Raw genomic sequence first — 5,000 nt, forward strand, 5'->3', positions numbered from 1 at the left:
TGTTAATTTTGATGGTCCAAGACAGTGATTTGAGTCATGCACCTTGACTACTATTTACCCAACTGTATCAGAATAAGTAAAGATTTGACACAGGACTATCACCAGTAAACTAAAAATAAATGATTTTCAAGCCCTGAGACTTTAAAAGAGATGTTAAAGGATGTAAAAGATCAAATAAATCCTTTTAATTATTTCCTTGTTTTCTGTCAAATACAAATTAAACAGGAGCAAATATGACCAGTAAGTCCAATAGCCAGGTAAAATGCTCATGGGAGCAACGACTTGGCCATAGCTTTTTTATAATGAAAACTGGGTGACCAAATGGTCGCCCAGTGATAAACAACATTCGCCCAGTAAGAAGAATTTTAAAGTACTAGGCAACAATACCAAAACTTCCTTATTTATATGCCTGTACACAAGTAACCAACTCCAACATGACATCTAATTTATACTTATTCCTTGCACTGATATTTCTTACAGAAAATAATTTTCTATAAAGTGCAATGGTTATATCAATGTGGATTACAAATTAATATGTAAAGGTCAGAGGACTGAGAGATATTTTTTCATTTTGCAGCTGTTACTTTGAGCATTAAATACCTCCTGGGATATTTCTAGCTCATAAAACCCGTGTTTGTCAACTGGACTTTATACTTGTTGACATTTATTTTCTTTAGTCATATTTGTGACAAAACAAAAATTTTTGAAATTTTTTTGTTTTTTGGGGTGTGGGGTATGGGAGGAATGAAATTTTTGTTTGGGATGTTTTATGTATTTTTTATGTATGTATGTATGTTTTTGTGTGTGTGTGTTTTGTGTGTGTGGTGTGTTGTGTGGTGTTTGTGTGGTGTGTGGTGTGTGGTTTTTTGGTGTTGGGGTGTGTTTTGGGGTGTGTGGGGTGGGTGTGTGTTGTGGTGTGGTGTTGTGTGGGCGTGGTGTGGTTTTATTTGTGGGTGCATTTGTATATGTATATATATATATATTATATATATATATAATTTTATATATATAAAATATATATATATATATATAAAATATTATAAAACACACACACACACACACACACAAATTATAATTTATATAAAAATATATATAGTATATATATATATAAAATATAAATATATATAAATATATAAACACACACACCACACACATATATATTATATAAATATAAATTATATAAATTAAAAATATATATAATATATAATATATATATATAAAACATAAAATATACATATATTATAACAAAACATATATAATTTTTAATATATATTATATATATAAATATATATATAATATATATATTTTAAAAAAAAAATTTTATTATAATATATTATATATATATATAATTTTTATATATATAATATTAAAAATTTTAATATAAATATATATATATTTTTTTTTGTGTGTGGGTTTTTTTGGTGTGTGTGTGTGTTTTGGGTTGGGGGGGTGTGTGTTTTGTGTGTGTTTTTGTGGGGGATTTTTTTATTTGTTTTGGGGGAAAAATATTAAATTTTTATTATATTTTAATTTTTATATCTATATATTATATATAAAATTTTAAAATAAAAAATATATATATACCTAAAATATATATATTTTTAAAATAATATATATATTATAAAATATAATAATATAAAAAATATAATTTTAAAATATATATAATATATATATATATTTATATATATAAAATATATTTTATATATTATAAAAAAAAACAAACACACACAAAACACAAAACACATTTTTTGTGGGGGGGGTTTTATATATAGTTTATAAATATAAACATATTATTAATTTTATATATAAATGTATTTTATTTATAAAATATAAATATATAAAATATATAATTTTAAAATTTTATATAAATTTTATATTAAAAATATTATATTAAAATATATAAATATATATATTTTATATATATTATATATATAAAATATTATATTATATTATAAAATTTTATTTTATTATAATATATATAAAATATATATATATATATATAAATATATAGTATAAAATATATATATACACACACACACCCTTGGAAAACACACACACCACACACACACACACACACAACACACCACACACACACACTCTCTCTCTCTCCTCTCTCTCTCTCCTCCTCCCCTTTTCCCTCTCCTCTCTCTCTCCTTTTCCTCTCCCTCTTCCACTTTTCTCTCCTCTCCTCTCTCTCTCCTCCCCTCTTCCCCTTTTCCCCCCTTTGAAAAAAGCCCCGAAAGGGATATCCAAATTTTTCCCCCACGGCCCCAAACCAAAAACCAAAATTTCGACCGCGAGGGGGGTTCGGCCCCAATGGGGAGGTTTAACCAGGATCAATAGCCTAACTTAAAAGCCCATCAAAAGATACACTTTTCCCCTATTTGTTTTTCCTTTTTTTTGGGAAACAACGGCGCCATATGTTTGGAAAAAAAACGGGGAGCTTAAAAATTTTTGAATACATTTTTTGCGTTTCAAACTGTGACATTTCAGAGTAAAATAATGACCCGCCAGTGAAGTAGACAGTGCAATTTGGGAATGTCACCGACGTGGGTTGTATCCCTGGGGTAGCATTCCACATGGACAGCAATGAAACAATTATTTTATTTTTTTATCTTTGACATCACAGATATATTATGTAAATTGCGTCTGACCATGACGAAGTTTGAATGTATATGGCCTAGCCAGGATTTTTATTTTCACCGGAGCTTTGGAAAACACGCCAGGATAAGGGTCTTTGTTGACTTAAACTTTTTGTCTTATAATGATGGCTACATATACAACTGATAGATAGAGAGAGAGAGAGATAGCATATATACATATGCAATATGCATGCCTACTGCCAACGAACAAGGCGTAATTAGAGTAATTTGCCTTGTGTTACTTTCTCATTCATTCGAAAGAAGATTCTTTATTTTTCAAACATATGATAAGTAGCATTTGCGGACTAAGTGATTTTACTTAGGGAAGTGGAAAGGTTGTGGGTATGGGAAAAACAATATCTAAAATCTACATATAACAAGAAACGATGACATTTAGAAGTTTAAGCCTTAATTATATCAATGTACTGCTTGTGTCGGGAAATTTGATCAAATTCTGTTTGTTAGAGGAGGAAGAGAAGAGGAAGGAAGAGAAGGAAGAGAAAGGAAGGAGGAGAGGAAGAGAAAGGAAGGAGGAGAGGAAGAGAAAGGAAGGAGGAGAGGAAGAGAAAGGAAGGAGGAGGAAGAGAAGAGGAAGGGGAGGAGGAAGAGGAGGAGGAAGAGGAGGAGGAAGAGAAGAGGAAGAGGAGGAGGAAGAGAAGAGGAAGAGGAGGAGGAAGAGAAGAGGAAGAGGAGGAGGAAGAGAAGAGGAAGAGGAAGAGAAGAGGGAGAGGAGGAGGAAGAGAAGAGGGAGAGGAGGAGGAAGAGAAGAGGAAGAGGAGGAGGAAGAGAAGAGGAAGAGGAGGAGGAAGAGAAGAGGAAGAGGAGGAGGAAGAGAAGAGGAAGAGAAGAGGAAGGGGGGAGGAAGGGAAGAGGAAGGGTGGAGGAAGCGAAGAGGAAGGGTGGAGGAAGCGAAGAGGAAGGGTGGAGGAAGCGAAGAGGAAGGGTGGAGGAAGCGAAGAGGAAGGAAGAGGAGGAAGAGAAGAGGAAGGAAGAGGAGGAAGAGAAGAGGAAGAGGAGGAAGAGAAGAGGAAGAGGAGGAAGAGAAGAGGAAGGAAGAGGAGGAAGGGAAGAGGAAGGAAGAGGAGGAAGAAAAGAGGAAGGAAGAGGAGGAAGAGAAGAGGAAGGAAGAGGAGGAAGAGAAGAGGAAGGAAGAGGAGGAAGAGAAGAGGAAGGAAGAGGAGGAAGAGAAGAGGAAGGAAGAGGAGGAAGAGAAGAGGAAGGAAGAGGAGGAAGAGAAGAGGAAGGAAGAGGAGGAAGAGAAGAGGAAGGAAGAGGAGGAAGAGAAGAGGAAGGAAGAGCAGGAAGAGAAGAGGAAGGAAGAGGAGGAAGAGAAGAGGAGGAAGGGGAGGAAGAGAAAGAGGAAGGAAGAGGAGGAAGAGAAGAGGAAGGAGGAGGAAAAGAAGAGGAAGGAAGAGGAGGAAGAAAAGAGGAAGGAGGAGGAGGAAGAGAAAGAGGAAGGAGGAGGAGGAAGAGAAAGAGGAAGGAGGAGGAAAAAGGAAGGAGGAGAGGAAGAGAAAGGAAGGAGGAGAGGAAGAGAAAGGAAGGAGGAGAGGAAGAGAAAGGAAGGAGGAGGAAGAGAAGAGAAAGGGAGGAGGAGGAGGAAGAGAAAGGGAGGAGGAGGAGGAAGAGAAGAGAAAGGGAGGAGGAGGAGGAAGAGAAGAGAAAGGGAGGAGGAGGAGGAAGAGAAGAGGGAGAGGAGGAGGAAGAGAAGAGGAAGGAGAGGAGGAAGAGAAGAGGAAGGAAGAGGAATAAGAGAAGAGGAAGGAGAGGAGGAAGAGGAAGGAAGAGGAAAGAGAAGAGGAAGGAAGAGGAGAGAAGAGGAAGGAAGAGGAGGAAGAGAAGAGGAAGGAAGAGGAGGAAGAGAAGAGGAAGGAAGAGGAGGAAGAGAAGAGGAAGGAAGAGGAGGAAGAGAAGAGGAAGGAAGAGGAGGAAGAGAAGAGGAAGGAAGAGGAGGAAGAGAAGAGGAAGGAAGAGGAGGAAGAGAAGAGGAAGGAAGAGGAGGAAGAGAAGAGGAAGGAAGAGGAGGAAGAGAAGAGGAAGGAAGAGGAGGAAGAGAAAGGAGGAGGAAGAAGAGGAAGGAAGAAGAGGAAGAGAAGAGGAAGGAAGAGGAGGAAGAAAGAAAAGGAAGGAAGAGGAGGAAGAAAGAGGAGGAAGAAAGAGGAATAAGAAAGAGGAGGAAGAAAGAGGAGGAAGAAAGAGGAAGAGAGAAGAGGAGGAAGAAAGAGGAGGAAGAAAGAGGAAGAAGAAAGAGGAAGAGAGAAGAGGAGGAAGAAAGAGGAGGAAGAAAGTAGAGGAAGAAAGAGGAGGAAGAAAGAGGAGTAAGAGAGAAGAGGAGGAAGAAAGAGGAAGGAAGAGGAG

At 36.4% G+C, this 5,000-nt stretch overlaps 1 protein-coding gene across 1 annotated transcript in view; it reads right to left on the reverse strand.

Annotated features, from left to right (window-relative positions):
* Nucleotides 1-5,000, reverse strand: part of LOC122257553 (chondroitin sulfate N-acetylgalactosaminyltransferase 1) — a 34,355-nt gene that overhangs the window by 10,838 nt on the left and 18,517 nt on the right. The gene's annotated exons all lie outside the window — the stretch shown is intronic.

Source organism: Penaeus japonicus, unplaced genomic scaffold, assembly GCF_977035675.1.
Source record: "Penaeus japonicus unplaced genomic scaffold, GWHDUDI00000001_assembly GWHDUDI00000028, whole genome shotgun sequence".
In the NCBI taxonomy this organism is placed as follows: domain Eukaryota; kingdom Metazoa; phylum Arthropoda; class Malacostraca; order Decapoda; family Penaeidae; genus Penaeus; species Penaeus japonicus.